Genomic DNA, 18343 nt, shown 5'->3' on the forward strand with positions numbered 1-18343 from the left:
CATAAAATGCTGGAAAAACTCAGCAGGTCAGGCAACATCCGTGGAGAGAAATTTGAGTTGATGTTTCAGGTCGAACCCTTCTTCAAAACTGGAAAGAAAAGAAAATAGATCGAAGGCAGGGCTGCGATCGGACAAAAGAATTAAAAGAAACAAAAGATTTAAAAGAGACAATAAAAGGTATTCGAAGCTAGATGAGATGGTAATAGGCTGAGATTAGGTGTGAAGTGTACTGGCAGGGCAAGAGATAGCTGCCAGGTGTGAGAGAGAAACAAAAGGAAAGGGGGGGGGGGAAAGGAGTGGAAAAATTACAAGAAAAAATGTGATAGGGGCCGAGGTTATGATCTGAAATTGTTGAACTCGATATTGAGTCCGGAAGGCTGCAGAGTGCCTAATCGGAAGATGAGGTGCTGTTCCTCGAGTTTACGTTGAGCTTCCGTGGAACAATACAAGAGGCCAAGGACGGTGAGGTCCGAGTGGGAATGGAGCGGTGAATTAAAATGACAAGCGACCGGAAGCTCGGGGTCACCCTTATGGACTGAACGGAGGTGTTCCGTAAAGCGGTCACCCAATCTGCGTTTGGTCTCCCCAATGTAGAGGAGACCGCATCGTGAGCAGCGAATACAGTATACTAGATTGCGAGAAGTACAAGTAAATCACTGTTTCACCTGGAAGGGGTGTTTGGGGCCCTGGACAGTGGGAAGGGTGGAGGTATAGGGGCAGGTGTTACATCTCCTCCGCTTGCACGGGAAGGTGCCAGGCGAAGGGGAAGGGCTGTTTGGGGTGATAGAGGAGTGGACTAGGGTGTCTCGGAGGGAGCAGTCCCTACGGAATGCTGAAAGGGGAGGGGAGGGGAAGATACGTTTGGTGGTGGGATCACTTTGGAGGTAGCGGAAATGCCGGAGGATGATCCGTTGAATGTGGAGGCTGGTGGGGTGAAAGGGGAGGACAAGGGGAACACTATCGTGGTTCCAGGAGGTAGGGGCAGGGGTGAGGGCAGAAGTGCGGGAGATAGAACTGACATGGTCGAGGGCAGTGTCAACCACGGTAGAGGGGAATCCTCGGTTGCGGAAAAAGGAAGACATGTCTGAAGCACTGGTGTGGAAGGTGGCGTCGTCGGAGCAGATATGGCGGAGACGGAGAAACTGGGAGAATGGAATAGAGTCCTTACAGGAAGCGGGGTGGGAGGAAGTGTAGTCCAGGTAGCTGTGGGAGTCAGTGGGCTTGTAGTGAATATTGGTCGATAACCTATCCCCAGAGATGGAGACGGAGAAGTCGAGGAAGAGTCAGAGATGGACCATGTGAAGGTGAGGGAAGGGTGGAAATTGGAGGCAAAGTGAATGAAATTGTCAAGTTCGGGGCGAGAGCAGGAAACGGCACCGATACAGTCATCAATGTATCGGAAAAAGAGGTCAGGGAGGGGACCCGAGTAGGACTGGAACAAAGATTGTTCCACATAGCCCACGAAAAGGCAGGCATAGCTAGGACCCATGCGGGTACCCATGGCAACACCTTTGATTTGGAGGAAATGAGTGGAGTTAAAGGAGAAGTTGTTCAATGTGAGAACAAGTTCAGCCAGGTGGAGGAGGGTGGTGGTGGATGGGGACTGGTCGGGCCTCTGTTCAAGGAAGAAGCGGAGCGCCCTCAGGCCATCCTGGTGGGGGATGGAGGTGTAGAGGGATTGTACGTCCATGGTGAAAAGGATTACAAATATCTCCAAGATACACCCAGGATTACAAATATCTCCAAGATATTCATCGTTCCTCGAACTACTGCTCTCGCCGCATCGTGAGATCCACGCTCAACGCCATGCGGCGCCACATGAACACTCTCGACCTCTCTCTTCAGCAACACCGGCGCACTCTATCTCAAAGCTGTCCGGGTCCACAGTTCCATTTCATCCTTCGACTCATCCGACGCTTCAACAAAAAACTTTTTTTCTTCCTTTCCGATGTCAAGGATCGCAAGCTTCATCAACTCTTGGACACCAACGCCCCTCCGGAACCTTCTTCACCTTCACTTTCCTCTGACCCCCCTTCTCCCAATCTCAGCCCCTGCCGCGTTTTCACTATCCCCTCTGACCTTCCACTCTATGACCCCGAACGATCAGTCCTCAGCAAAGGCCTGAGCTTCATTCCCTTACGCCCCCACCTCAATGAATTTTGAGCTCGTCACGATGTTGAGCTCTTTTTCCGCCGCCTTCGTCTCCGTGCCCACTTCTCTGGCCAGGAGTCTTCTCCCCGCACAACTGACCCTTTCTCCCGCTTGCAGAATTCCTGTTCTACCTGGACCCCTCCCCCTGGCCTCTTACCCTCTCTAGATCTTTTCATCGCTAACTGCCGCTGTGACATCGGCCGTCTCCATTTCTCTGCTCCCCTCACTCACTCCAACCTACCTCCCTCTGAACTTGCAGCACTCCATTCTCTTAAATCCAACCCTGACATTGTCATTAAACCCGCTGAAAAGGGTGGTGCCGTTGTTGTTTGGCGTACTGACCTCTACCTAGAGGAAGCTGAACGCCAACTCTCCGACACCTCCTCCTACCTCCACCTGGACCATGACCCCACTACCGAACATCAAACCACCGTTTCCAAGACTGTCACTGACCTCATCTCCTCTGGAGATCTTCCCCCCGCTGCCACCAACCTCATAGTTCACCAACCCCGCACAGCCCGCTTCTACCTCCTTCCCAAGATCCACAAACAGGACTGCTCTGGTAGACCCATCATTTCAGCCTGTTCTTGCGCCACGGAACTTATCTATTCCTATCTTGACTCTATCTTTTCTCCCCTTGCCCAGTCTCTTCCCACCTACATCCGCGACTCTTCGGACGCCCTCCGCCACTTTAACAGTTTCCAGTTTCCTGGCTCCAACCGCTTCCTTTTCACCATGGACGTACAATCCCTCTACACCTCCACCCCCACCAGGATGGCCTGAGGGCACTCCGCTTCTTCCTTGAACAGAGGCCCGACCAGTCCCCATCCACCACCACCCTCCTCCGTCTGGCTGAACTTGTTCTCACATTGAACAACTTCTGCTTTAACTCCACTCATTTCCTCCAAATCAAAGGTGTTGCCATGGGTACCCGTATGGGTCCTAGCTATGCCTGCCTTTTCGTGGGCTATGTGGAACAATCTTTGTTCCAGTCCTATTCGGGTCCTCTCTCTCACCTCTTTTTCCTATACATTGATGACTGTATCGGTGCCGTTTCCTGCTCTCGCCCCGAACTTGACAATTTCATTCACTTTGCCTCCAATTTCCACCCTTCCCTCACCTTCACATGGTCCATCTCTGACTCTTCCTCGACTTCTCCGTCTCCATCTCTGGGGATAGGTTATCGACCAATATTCACTACAAGCCCACTGACTCCCACAGCTACCTGGACTACACTTCCTCCCACCCCGTCTCCTGTAAGGACTCTATTCCATTCTCCCAGTTTCTCCGTCTCCGCCATATCTGCTCCGACGATGCCACCTTCCACACCAGTGCTTCAGACATGTCTTCCTTTTTCCGCAACCGAGGATTCCCCTCTACCGTGGTTGACACTGCCCTCGACCATGTCAGTTCTACCTCCCGCACTTCTGCCCTCACCCCTGCCCCTCCCTCCCAGAACCATGATAGGGTTCCCCTTGTCCTCACCTTTCACCCCACCAGCCTCCACATTCAACGGATCATCCTCCGGCATTTCCGCTACCTCCAAAGTGATCCCACCACCAAACGTATCTTCTCCTTCCCTCCCCTTTCAGCATTCCGTCGGGACACATCCCTCCGAGACACCCTAGTCCACTCCTCTATCACCCCAAACAGCCCTTCCCCTTCGCCTGGCACCTTCCCGTGCAAGCGGAGGAAATGTAACACCTGCCCCTATACCTCCCCACTTCCCACTGTCCAGGGCCCCAAACACCCCTTCCAGGTGAAACAGCGATTTACTTGTACTTCTGGGAATCTAGTATACTGTATTCGCTGCTCACGATGCGGTCTCCTCTACATTGGGGAGACCAAACGCAGATTGGGTGACCGCTTTGCGGAACACCTCCGTTCAGTCCGGAAGGGTGTCCCCGAGCTTCCGGTCGCTTGTCATTTTAATTCACCGCTCCATTCCCACTCAGACCTCACCGTCCTTGGCCTCTTGTATTGTTCCACGGAAGCTCAACGTAAACTCGAGGAACAGCACCTCATCTTCCGATTAGGCACTCTGCAGCCTTCCGGACTCAATATCGAGTTCAACAATTTCAGATCATAACCTCGGCCCCTATCACATTTTTTCTTGTAACTTTTCCACTCCTTTCCCCCCCCCTTTCCTTTTGTTTCTCTCTCACACCTGGCAGCTATCTCTTGCCCTGCCAGTACACTTCACACCTAATCTCAGCCTATTACCATCTCGTCTAGCTTCGAATACCTTTTATTGTCTCTTTTAAATCTTTTGTTTCTTTTAATTCTTTTGTCCGATCGCAGCCCTGCCTTTGATCTATTTTCTTTTCTTTCCAGTTTTGAAGAAGGATTCGACCTGAAACGTCAACTCAAATTTCTCTCCACGGATGTTGCCTGAACTGCTGAGTTTTTCCAGCATTTTCTGTTGTTATTTTGCCTTCCCTTTCTTCATTGCTGCTAAACCCTCCTTGGGGTCTTTTGGAGGGATTGAGGTCATTGTCCGGTGTAGTTGGCAATGGATCTCTTGCTTGGTGTTTCTGTTGAGCGGTCCTTTTGTGCTCTCCACCAGTTTGGAGGCTGTGGAGTTGGGCCGGACTTTTAAGGTACGGTATTCTGTCGTATTAGTGGCTCCAAGACGTAGGCCCTAAGCATGGTGACTAGAGTGTGTGAAGTTTCTCCTTATTTACTCTGATCAAAACCCCATATAATTTTGAACACCTCTATTAATTCTCCTCTTAACCTTCTCTGTTCTAAGGAAAATAATCGCAGTTTCTCTATTCTCTCCACATAACTGAACCCTCATCCTTGGTATAATTTTGGTAAATCTCCTCTGCATCCTTTCCAAGGCCCTGACATCCTTCCTAAAGTGTCGTGTCTAGAATTGGGCCCATACTCCAGCTGAGGCCTAAGCAGTTTTTAATGAAGGTTTGGCGTTACTTCCTTGCATTGTGCTGTATTTTAATTACACTGTGACTGCTGAATTGACTCTTTATCTGCTGTAAGGTGTCACAGTTCAAGCAGGAGCCCTGAACCTATGGTCACGTCTGTTGTCTTCCAGGGAGTGGGACTTTCCAGGTAACATTTTGAGGGAGTGGCTCCTCTCCTCTTACTAACGATTATATTCTCCTTGGGTCCAGGACTGCTATCTTCTACTGAGTCTAAAACTGGACAGAGGAATGGGTTAACAAACCTGAAGTTCTGGCACACTCTGTGAATGGCTAGTCTTGATGACAATTGTCAAAGACATTCCTGGTGCTTCATTTCCCTCTCCAAAATGTCTTGTATATCTGGGGGAAAAATGCTTCAACTGTTTGTAAATTGAATCATTAAAGCATCAGGATCTTTTTATGATTGGAAGCAAGACTGGACTTTCACAATGCATGCCACAACTTCTTGTTTGTGTGTCCTGCCCCTATCTGGTCTAAGACGCAGCAGATGGTGGCAACCATTCTGGGAGTTGTAGTTGTAGTTCACCAGGGTGCATGCACAGAATTATAGAAGTTAATTCTGGAAGTTGTAGTCGGTTGAGCCGATGGACGTGGAAGCCTGAGAAGGGAAGGCTCAGGTAAAGAGTGCAAGCTTGGGAAGAACAGAAATCGAAATCAAGACCTGTATTGAAAGCATTTCTTACACACAATGGCTAAATTTATGAATAAGTCTAGTGATTTTTTTCAGAATTCTGCTTTTAATGATTATGTTCTAAATTTAATTTGTAGGGATATATAGTGAGGGGAGTGGGGAACTAATATACAGCTCGAGATGTATAAGGAGTTTGAAAGCATTTTTGCATTGATTGCAATGCTTGGTTTTTAGATGAGTTTTTTTTTAATAGAATTTTTTTTTGATTGGCTGTTTTTTAGTCAATAGAACCCAAACTAATCAGCTTTGCACACGAGGGGTGCCAGTAACATAAAGAGCCGGCCTCACATCATTTTCTGCAACCCAGCAGCCCTTAAGAGCTTGCTGGGGACATTTAATGTTATGAAACCACTTAAAGGTAAGTAGCTGCATATGGGGGAAAATTGTTTCAACATCTGACCTATTTCAACTGAAGCAGAGAAGTCTAATAGAGGTTTTACAATTTGAAGGGTTTTGAACTGGTTGTGGAGTCAGTGCGAGGGACCATCAAATTGTTACTGAAGGTGAGGGAAAAAATTTGAAGATTATTTTTATGTGAAGAATTGTTAAAAGTTGTGATCTGGAATTTACTGCCTGAAAAGGTGATGGAAGCAGATTCAATAGTGACTTTCAAAAGGGAATTGGATAAATACATGAGAAGGAAAAATTTGCAGGACTATGGGGAAAGAGCAGGGGAGTGGGACTAATTGGATAGCTCTTTGAAAGAGCCGGTACAGTCATGATGGGTTGAATGGCCTCCTTCTGTGCTGTATGATGCTATGAACATGCAATTTAAAAAAAGATTCGTTCCTGGGATGTGGGCGTCACTGGCAAGGCCAGCATTATTGACCATCCTTAATTGCCCTTGAGAAGCTGCTGGTGAGCCGTCTTCTTGAACCGTTGCAGTCCGTGTGGTGAAGGTACTCCCACAGTGCTGTTAGGGATGGAGATCCAGGATTTTGACCCAGCGACTGTGAATGAATGGCAATATATTTTTAAGTCAGGATGGCGTGTGACTTAGAAGGGAACTTGGAGGTAATGGTGTTCCCATGCACTTTCTGTCCTTGTCCTGTTAGGTGGTAGAGGCGTGATTTTGGGAGGTGCTGTCAAAGAAGCCTTGGCGAGTTGCTGCAGTGCATCTTGTAGATGGTACACACTGCAGCCACGGTACACCGGTGGTGGAGGGAGTAAATGTTTAAAGTAGTGGATGGAGTGCCAATCAAGTGGGCAACTTTGTCCTGGATGGTGTCAAGTTTCTTGAGTGTTATTGGAGCTGCACAAATCCAGGCAAGTGGAGAGTATTCCATCACACTCCTGACTTGTGCTTTGTAGATGGTGGAAAGGATTTGGGGAGTCAGGAGGTGAGACACTCGCTGCAGAATACCCAGCCTCTGACCTGCTCTTATAGCCACAGTATTTATGTGGCTGGTCTAGTTAAGTTTCTGGTCAATGGTGACCCCCCAGGATGTTGATGGTGGGGGATTTGGTGATGGTTATGCTGTTGAATGTCATGGGGCGGTGGTTAGACGCTCTCTTGTTGGAGATAGTCATTGCCTGGCACTTGCATGGCGCGAATGTTACTTGCCACTTATCAGCTCAAGCTTGAATGCCGTCCAGGTCTTGCTGCATGCAGGCATAGACTGCTTCATTATCTGAGGAGTTGCGAATGGAACTGAACACTGTGCAATCATCGGTGAACATCCCCACTTCTGACCTTATGATGGAGGGAAGGTCATTGATGAAGCAGCTGAAGATGGTTGGGCCAAGGACACTGCCCTGAGGAACTCCTGTAGTGATGTCCTGGGGCTGAAATGATTGGCCTCCAACAACCACAACCATCTTCCTTTGTGCTAGATATGACTCCAGCCACTGGAGAATTTTTCCCTTGATTCCCATTTTCTTCAATTTTACTAGGGCTCCTTGATGCCACACTTGGCCAAATGGTGCCTTGATGTCAAGGGCAGTTACTCTCACCTCACCTCTGGAATTCAGCTCTTTTGTCCATGTTTGGACCAAGGCTGTACTGAGGTCTGGAGCCAAGTGGTTCTGGCAGAATGCAAACTGAGCAACAATGAGCAGGTTATTGGTGAGTAAGTGCCGCTGTCAAAAGTAAGATAGCACTGTCGACAGTAATATAGCACTGTCGACAACACCTTCCATCACTTTGCTGCTGATTGAGAGTAGACTGATGGGGCGGTAATTGGCCGGATTGGATTTGTTCTGCTTTTTGTGGACAGGACATACCTGGGCAGTTTTCCACATTGTTGGGTAGTTGCCAGTGTTGTAGCTCTGCTGGAACAGCTTGGCTAGAGGCACGTCTTCAGCACGACAGCCAGGATATTGTCGGGGCCCATAGCCTTTGCTATGTCCAGTGCACTCAGCTGTTTCTTGATATCACATGGAGTGAATCGAATTGTCTGAGGACTAGCTTCTGTGATGGTGGGGACCTCAGGAGGACGCCGATATCAATCATCCAATCGGCATTTCTGGCTGAAGATGATTGCAAACACTTTAGCCTTGTCTTTGCACTCACGTGATAGGCTCTGCCATCAGTGGGAATGGGGTTGTTTATGGAGCCTCCTCCTCCCGTCAGTTGTTTGATGGTCCACCACCATTCACGACTGGATGTGGCAGGACTGCAGAGCTTTGATCTGAACCGTTGGTTGTGGGATCGCTTAGCCCTGTCTATAGCATGCTGCTTCCATTGTTTAGCATGCAGCTTCCCCAGGTTGGCACCTAATTTTTAGGCTTGATGTTAATGGTAGAGTGAGGGTTATGCCCGGCCATGAAGTTACAGATTGTGGTGGAATACAATTCTGCTGCTATTGATGGCCCACAGCACCTCATGGATGCCCAGTTTTGAACTGCTAGATCTATTCTGAATCTATCCCATTTAGCACAGATGGTAGTGCCACACAACATGATGGAGGGTGTCCTCAGTGTGAAGATGGGACTTCGTCTCCACAAGGACTGTGCGGTGATCATTGCTACAAATACTGTCATGGACAGATGCATCTGTGACAGGCAGATTGGTGAGGATGAGGTCAAGTAGGTTTTTCCTCGTGTTGGTTCTCTCACCACCTGCCGCAGGCCCAGTCTGACAGTTATGTCATTCAGGACTCGGCCAGCTCGGTCAGTAGTGGCGCTACCGAGCTACTCTCGGTGATGGACATTGAAGTTCCCCACCCAGAGTACATTCTGTGCCCTTGGAATACTTTGGCACAGGGATTGGTTGAGCCAGAGACCATTACATCTTTTAATGGAAGAATAGATAAAAATTTGAAGCAGACAAAGATACATGAATATGAGAAGACAGCTGAAATGCACATGGCGCATCCATCAAAACGAGATTTGGAGGCAAAAAGTGCAGCCCAACACAAAATCCAAAAATTCTGCCAGCTATTCATTCCAATATGTTTGCATTCATTCTGAGCTTTAATGAGGCTATGGCATGATAGGGGAGATTTTCCTTAATGAGATGAATCAGCACCCCATGATTTTCCATCCAAATATTGTAGCCCAAAAATGCAGCCAGCCAAAAGATTAGGAGGAGGAAATTGGGCATAAAATATGCTCACCTATTTTTCTCATTACCCCGCACCCATTCTACACCTGTGCAACCACTGCAACTGAGTGCAGAATCTACCCTAAAATGTCTGCACAGTTACAGCTTTTCCTGTAACAGGGTGAACATATTGGCAACAGATTTTACTGATAATGCTGACACACCTGTAATGAATTGCATTATTATATATGTCAGCAAAAGTGTAGCAAGCTAAATATCTCTCTTCAATTAGTATTGATTTTTGAAAAGGATAGACCTAAATAACAACTGGATCAGAACAATAAAAATGATATGTGCTGAATAGGCAAGTTAGTTATTGGGTTCTGACTTGCTGTGTGCATTTCTTGTTTTGCTTCTTCAAAAAAGTTGGCTCATTTGTGATTTGAAATCTGATTTTCTGTCAAAGTTTAGCCAGCTGCCGATAAATACAGAATTACATCATGCCACACCATGTAGGGTGAAAATGCAATCCCGTCCCAGTGACATTGGGTAAGACCTCGTCCGATAATGCGAAGAAAGCTGATTAACATACTTTGGTAACAACTTCCAGCACTTTGCGCATGACATTCTGGAAGCATGCTGAGGTCAGGAACTGGGATTTCCTATTCCAGCAGCTCGTATGGGACAAAAATGGTTGGGGACAAAATAGCCCATTCATTGAGCAGGTGTTGTAGATCTTGCTAGAGGAGGTCAGCCTCTGCTGCTGCTGAAACCCTCACCCATGCCTTTATTACCTCGAGACTCGACTATTCCAATGATTTTCTGGCCAGCCTACCACCTTACACGCTCCGTAAACCTGAGCTCGTCCAAAACTCTGCTGCCCGTATCCTACCTTGCACCAAGTCCCGTTCACCCATCACCCATGTGCTTGTTGGCCTACATTGGATCCTGGTCCAACAGTGCCTCGATTTTAAAAGGCTCATCCTTGTTGTCAAATCCCTTCATAGCCTTGCCCCACCCTATCTCTGTAACCTCCTCCAGCCATACAACTCTCTGAGATCTCTGTGCTCCTTCAATTTTGGCCTCTAGCGCATCCCTGATTTTCAATGCTCCACCATTGGCAGCCGTGCCTTCAGCTGCCTAAGCCTTAAGCTCTGGAATTCCCTCCCTAAACCCCTCTTCCTCTATCTCTCTCTCCTCCTTTAAGATGCTTCTTAAAACTGACCTCTTTGACCAAGCTTTTGGCCATCTGTCCTAGTATCTCCTCATGTGGCTTGATGTCAAATTTTCTTTGATACTGCTCCTGTGAAGCGCCGTGGGATGTTTTACTACGTTAATAGTGCTGTATAAATGCAAGTTGTTTTTGTTGCAGGGTAGCTCTATTTGATGGAGAGAGTACAGTTGGAGCAGGATATATAGAGGTGATGGAGTGCATCAATATAGTCTCACCTATTGTATTGATTTCTTTGTGGGTTCAATGACGAGGCATTTATGAAAGAGAATGTCTTTTAAACTAAAGCCTGTTCAACTCTTTATACAGCATTACAGGAGACACCATGCTAGTGATCCATCTAAAGCGAAAGCAAAACTAAACTGCTTGTCTCTGTCACATGCCCTCTGCTGGTCAGGCATAAGTAATCAATCAGGCAAATATGCTGGTAAGGCATAAATAATCAAACAGGCAAATACCATCACTATTTGCTGATATCATTACATCTCCCTTTCTTAAAACAAAAGTATTTTACTTTTAACTAACAACATGTTTTCTTTGTATTAATCTGCATTTTAACTGTAACACTTAATGAACTTACATTATCATTATCATGATCAAGGTTTTTTAACCTTGCTTTGTGTGTTCACATGAAATATGTAAATACACTAGAACTTGAAGAAAGAATAAGATAACATTACTTCCTTCTATAACAATAGTCCTTAAATTTGCTCAATGAGTCTCTCAGGAGGCTTCACGTGTCTTGAGGATTTTCTGATTGATTGTCCTTGAATCTGAGTTGTTGCCTCAGATGATGTGTTCTCAGCTGTGTGATCAGGTTGTTCAACAGTATCAGTCTTTTGACCTGCTGTGTGATCAGGTTGTTCAACAGTATCAGTCTTTTGACTTGCTGTGGCTGGTCCCATGAGAAGATCTTGATGATTTCTTCTCAGAACAGCACCCTCATCCGTCTGAATGGTGTATGATCTTGGTTGAACTTCACTCAGGACAGTTCCCTTCTGAGTCCATATGTTTGTTTTCTCTTTGAACCTTACTTGGTCACCAGTGTGGAGTTCAGGTAGGTTTTGTGTTCCTCTGTCATAGTAGTACTTTTGCTTTTCTTTCTGTTGTTCTTTGAACTTCCTCACTTTCTCCCCCTCTTTTGTTTTCAGGAGGTTCTCCGGGATGGGTAGGTTTGACCTTAGCCGACGTCCCATAAGGAGTTGGGCTGGTGACTTACCACACTCGAGCGGCGTTGTGCGGTATACAAGTCCATTGGACTGTGGAAAGTGAGGACTTGACGTTGTGTGGACAAAGTCCCACTCTTTGGCAAAGTGTCGGAAACTGGCATTGTAAAACTGGGGTCTGTTGTCTGTGAAGACCTTGCTTGCCACGCCATGTCTGGAGAATATGGCTTTCATACATGTTATCACAGCATCTGCAGTGGTGGTGCACAGTCTACAAACCTCTGGATACAGGGAGTAATAGTCTGTGACTACAAGATAGTCCTTCCCTTGACATATGTATAGGTCAGCGCCTACCTTCTGGTAAGGCCTGTCTGGCGCTGGGTGTGGCTTTAGTGGTTCTACCGGATTGCTTGCTCGATATTTCAGGCATATTGTGCAGTTTGACACCTCATTTGTCACATCTTGGTTGATTCGTGGCCAGTACATCACCTCTCGTGCTCTTTTCTTACACTTTTCGATTCCCAGATGTCCTCCATGGATCCTTTTTAGCATCTCTTTTCTCAGACTCTTTGGGATAACTATTTTACTTCCTTTGTAGATGATGTCTTCGACCACTGATAGTTCCGCCCTGCAGTTCCAGTACTCTGCCATGTCAGGTGAGCAGTCTTGCTTCATGTTGGGCCATCCATCCAAGATGCTTTTCCTCAGTCGTCTCAGTGTTTCATCTTTGTTTGTCTCAGTCTTAATGAGCTCCATTTTTGCATCTGCTATGGGCAGTGCACTTGTGATCATGTCCACGTAGGCGTTCACTTTTTCATCCATTTTGGTGTTTGCGGGCTCATTTGGGTCAACTGCTCTGGACAACGTGTCTGCTGTATACATCAGCTTACCCGGTGTGTACGCAACATTCAGTGTATAGCGTTGCAGCCTGATCATCATTCTTTGTATTCTAAGCGGACAGCTATTTAGTGGCTTTTGGAACAATGCAATCAAGGGCTTATGGTCAGTCTCTACACTGATTGCTTGTCCTGCCACAAACTGGTGAAATCTTTCACAGGCGTATGTGATGCTGAGCAGCTCCTTTTCTATTTGAGCATATCGCGTCTCCGCGTCTGTCATTGAGCGCAATGCATATGCAATAGGTTGCCAGTAGTCATATTTTTGCAGAAGAACGGCACCGAGCCCACTCTGTGATGCATCTGATGATATCTTGATGGGTCTCGCTGGGTCATAAAACCTCAGAACTGGTTCCTCTGTTAGCAGTTTCTTTAGATCGCTCCATGACTTCTCATGCTCATGATTCCATTCCCATTCTATGGTCTTTTCAGTTAGTCTTCTCAGTGGCGCCATCTTTTCTGAGAGGTTGGATATGAATTTACCCATGTAATTGATCATTCCATTAAACCTCTGCACGTCCTTTTTGCATTGTGGCTTTGGCATATTCTCAATGGCGGACACCTTTCTGGGATCTGGTCTGATGCCCTCACTGCTAAGGATATCTCCCACGAATGTCAGTTCTGTCACCCCGAGCTGGCATTTCTCTCTATTCAGCTTCAGGTTTGTTTTCCTTGTTGCTTCCAGCACTTTTTTCAGTCTCTCGTCATGCTCAGTTCTCGTGGTTCCCCATACTATGATGTCATCCATTGATGTATCAACTCCCTCCAGGTGCTCATAGATCATATGGATAGTTTTGTGATACACTTCAGGAGCTGAGGCAATGCCAAATGGTAACCTTAGGAATCTGTATCTGCCAAATGGACTGTTGAACGTGCACAGTCTTGAACTTGCCTCGTCCAATTTCATCTGCCAAAATCCTGATGATGCATCTAACTTGCTGAAATACTTCGCATTTGCAAACTGTGCCATGATTTCCTCACGTGTAGGAAGCTTGAAGTGCTCTCTCTTTATTGCTCTGTTTAGATCTCTTGGATCCAGGCAAATTCTGAGCTTTCCATTCTTTTTGTCCACTACGACGAGGGAACTCACCCACTCAGTTGGCTCATCTATCTTCTGAATCATGTTCAGGCTTTCCATCCTGTCCAACTCTGCCTTCAGTTGCTTTTGAAGAGCAAACGGAACTTTTCTGCATGGATGTATGACTGTTGGCATACTTTTATCTACTCTGATCGTGTGTTCTCCTGGAATGCAGCCTAGACCCTTAAATAGGTCGTTGTACTCTTTCATGAGTTCATCATAGACTGTCTCTCCTTCGCTTTCCACAACGAGGACTCTCTTTACCAGGTTCAGTCTCTCACAGGCTTTTAAACCTAGTATGGCTTGCACATCCTTTGGCACCACGATTAATTCTAACGTGTGCTCTCTGTCCTTGTGTGTCACTTTGACAATGCATCTTCCTTTCACTGGTATATTAGTACCTGAGTATGCTGTCACTTTCACTTTTATTCCATGTATCTTTGGTCTGGGTCTAATTTTCTTAAAATCAGTCTCTGATATCACATTAACTTGTGCTCCAGTATCCAATTTAAATGGAATGTGTATGTCATTCACTTTTAGTGTCAACATCCAGTCTCTTTCTTCTTTTTTGTTTTCAGACACAACATCTACATTGAACTCCTCTATCTCGCTTTCATCTACTGCATGGACCTTGCTTTGTTGCGCTTGGTTCTTGCAGCAACGGGCATAATGGTTGTTTTTGTTGCATCTATTGCATGTTTTACCATATGCTGGACACTTTCTTGGTGTATGCTGTGTACCGCATCGACTACATGACTTTTGATTGCCCCTTTCATTTTTGTTCGCTGGCCACGCCTCTTTTTTCACATTGGCGCTCTTTTTGTTAAACGGTTTGTGTCCGTTCTTACTCACTGCATCCACGTTGCAGCTATTGTCACTGAACAGCTCCTTTGCCTGCAACTTCACAGTCTCTGTAGCCCTACACAGTGCTATGGCTTTTCCCAGGTCTAGATCTTGCTCTCTTAGCAGTCTTTCCCTTAGACCATTATTCGGAATACCACACACCAGTCTGTCTTTTATCAGCGAGTCTGTCAGTCCCCCAAATTCACACGATTTGCTTCTGTTTCTCAGTTCAGTCACATACTGATCAATAGTCTCTCCCGTTTTCTGTACACATGTGAAAAATCTGTGCCTCTCAAATGTCACGTTACGTTTAGGTATGCAGTAGGCCTCAAACTGTTCCATTATTTTATCTAGCTTCATTTTGTCTCCATCAGCAGCGAATGTGAAGTTATTATACACCTCCAGCGCCTCATCACCCACGACATGTAAGAACAGTGACGATTTCTTTGTATTACTTTTCTCGTCAGCTCCAATTGCCGCTAAATACAACTCTAAACGTTGTTTGAATCTCCTCCAATTTTCAGCCACATTACCTGTCAACTGAAGCTTCGCCGGTGGGAGTAAACCTTCCATTTTTCACTTCGTTAGCTATTCTCCAATGGTAAGTAACGATGCTCTCTTTTGGCTTGCTAAGCTGTGGAGAGCTGATTTATCTTCAGATTTTTCCTCTTCATCTCTTTCAATCACTTCTGACACCATGTATTGATTTCTTTGTGGGTTCAATGACGAGACATTTATGAAAGAGAATGTCTTTTAATCTAAAGTCTGTTCAACTCTTTATACAGCATTACAGGAGACACCATGCTAGTGATCCATCTAAAGCGAAAGCAAAACTAAACTGCTTGTCTCTGTCACATGCCCTCTGCTGGTCAGGCATAAGTAATCAATCAGGCAAATATGCTGGTAAGGCATAAATAATCAAACAGGCAAATGCCATCACTATTTGCTGAAATCATTACACCTATGACCTGAATCTAGGAACAGGTGATGAAGAAACATTTTTGTTTATGCAAGGCTGCCAAGGAATATGTGCAAACATGTAACAACATCTGAATAGGTTATCTTGCCAAGTTTCTCAGTGCATTTTTCCTTGCTGTAAATTTGGTGTTCCATCACAGAGGGAGAATGCAGGAACTTTGCCTGCTGCTGATCTTTGTAAATGCACAGGTATGCCTATTTCCTTCCGCTATCCCATGCCATGTTGCCAGATCACAATGTGGCCCACATTGGACATTAAATGGACCAAGTACCATGCTAGCATGTGGTTCCTACTCACATAACATGTCCTGAGCATGCTAGTACAACTCATCTTCTCTCAATCCTCCTTCTTACATATGTCCATTTTAATAGTAAGCTGCACTTAATAGATGGGGGTTCACACTTGAGCCTGGATTTTTCTTAAGAAAATACCTGTTTACATGTGGTGTAGAGGCAGCCTGGCAAGTAAAATGGAATGGAGAAGCCCTTGCCAAAATCCCATCAAGAAAATGGCCCTCCCATTGTGACTGAGCTGCCTGCTGGAATTACACCCACTGCATTTAAATGAAGTGGGGAGCGGTTTAGCCAAGTGTCTTAAGATTTCCATTTGTTTCTACTCACTTACCACCCTTGCAAATCAGCCCCACTAAGGTAGTGGTGCTGTGCTGAGTCCTTATGCTGGCTGAAAGTGATCGGGAAGATGAAAGGTCCTACAGGCATGCGATTTTACAACACCATTTTGACTGGGAGTTGGTTCCACGGCATTTAAAGGTGCTTTGTGAAACTTGCTGAGAGCTTAAAGGGACTTTGCATAGCAAAATAATGGATCTCCCTCTGGTGATTCCAAATGTTCCTGTGCTTTCAGGAGGAGATAGAGGAAATGATAAAAGCTTCAAAAGTGCATCATCATGCATACAGGCAACATCTGACTTGTAGGTATCCACACCACGAAGAGCAACAGTGGCACACAAAATAAAAGTGAAACAGAATCTGCAGGAGTTAATAACATAGCAAAGCAACTTTAAAAGCAGGTCTTTGAGGACAAGGAAAAAGAGGATCAAGAGAAAGAAGAAGGAGATGGTGAATGCAAAACTTCCACAGTCAAGAAAAAGAACAAAATGAAAATGTTCAGACAGATATGGGGAAAAGTCCTATCTGGCCTTTTCCTATTGGCAGTGTCTGAGAACGCTGCATTCCTCCCCTGACACCATAAAAAGATATGCCAGCTGTTGGAGACTGACATCAGGGGCGCTGTCTTGTTTGTGGCTGTGAAGGTGACAACAGCACTTAACTTTATGCACTTGGATGCTTCCAGGCATTAGTGCATCAGATAGTCAGCAGTGCATTAGACAGATCACAAACGTTCTGTTCAGGCATGCCTCTGAGTTTCTTCAGTTCCACATGGATCCAACAAAGCAGAGAAAAAACCATCAACTTCTTGGATTCTGACAGGGACAAGGTGTCATTGATGCTACCCTTGTGGCTATAAAGGTCCTGTCTGAAAGAAGCAGTAACATCTCAACAGGAAGGGGTCTTATTCCCTGAATGTTCCGACAATGAGTCGGAACATCTCATTGCGCATGTTAATCTAGGATACCCGCATTGCTCAGCCAGAGCAATGTGACAGGAAGGCTGATTGGAGACTAGGCTTCAGCCTTGGCTGACGCCTCCTTTTTGGCATCTATGGATAGAGGCCAACAGCAGGTTTATTCAGGCCTTGGGTACAACTAGGATCATTTTCAAGTCCCATTTCTGGTGTCTTTACAGGTTAAGTGATAATGCGGAGTTTCAACATCCCCCTGCAGTATAGTCTAGCATACAGAGCTACGGTGACCTTGACAGCCACAGACAGTGCTGTCCGTGCCCTAGTTCAAGGCTCAAGTTGTGGATGCTACAGGTGACATAGATCGGTGACAGCCTCCTTGGTGAAGCGAAGGCGCCTGAGACAATGGCCCCAATATTTACTGGGTCGTGGTTTCGGAGCGGGGAGGAAGAATTATGGCCGGGAAACCTGAAAGTACGGGTTTCCCCAAACGCAAGTTTTAACTCCATGGCGTGTTTGAATTATTTTCCCAGGTTCCCCGCCCAACAGCCAGATTGATTACCCCAATGGTTCTGAGTAAAGTTGCTTTAGTAGAAGTGTTCGCTGAAAGCCCTCTGTGGATGTGGCCTCCTGCACAGTGCCCTGCTCCTCCTCCCTCTTCTGGCAGCTGCCCATGCTCTCTGCTGTTTTCCTTGCCGCTCCCCCTCGTCTTCTATTCCCAAATGCCAGACTACCCATGTCTGCAGCCAGACTATTTGTGAGGCAAAGTAGAACAGTGCAAAAGCAACAAAACGTCTCTCTGAGTAGCAAGGTGAACTTTCCAGAGTGATAGAACACAGCAGCAAACACCTAGACGTCGAACAGCAGCCGCAAGTACCAAACCAGCAACTAACTTGTCAGTATTGCATGTTCCCTTTAACTAGTGCTGGTGAGGGGAGCCTTCCTGCCGGTTAGCGCCACGTTGTGCTGTGCAAGTTCAGCACGTGGCGAGTGAAGCGCTGATACATTTGAAAATGTACAAGAAGCGTAACACCCTAACTTACATAAATTATTCTTGACGTTCAATTTTGCCAGCATGTGCTCCTGCCGCCACACGACTTCATCTACCAATATGGCGGGTGCTGCACTTCCGGACAGAATTGTGCACACACTTCCTGCCCGCCATATTGGGGGCTTAGTAGGCCAGGACCAGGAACCTTCTTTTAAGAAAAGCACCAAGGGTTGATACTTGGGTGCAAAATGAATTTGAGATAATTATTATGTTTGCAATTAAATTAATCACCTGTATCCCATTAGGCACTTTGGTCTGCAGTGTGGTTTTATGGTAGCTTTAGAGT

At 46.2% G+C, this 18343-nt stretch overlaps 2 pseudogenes; one reads left to right on the plus strand and one right to left on the minus strand.

Moving 5' to 3' along the window:
* The window catches only part of LOC147119964 (uncharacterized), a 1277156-nt pseudogene that overhangs the window by 337728 nt on the left and 921085 nt on the right, over positions 1-18343 (plus strand).
* The window catches only part of LOC147119965 (uncharacterized), a 48312-nt pseudogene that overhangs the window by 621 nt on the left and 29348 nt on the right, over positions 1-18343 (minus strand).

Source organism: Somniosus microcephalus, chromosome 4, assembly GCF_052327205.1.
Source record: "Somniosus microcephalus isolate GS21.2 chromosome 4, FLI_Smic_1.0, whole genome shotgun sequence".
NCBI lineage: Eukaryota > Metazoa > Chordata > Chondrichthyes > Squaliformes > Somniosidae > Somniosus > Somniosus microcephalus.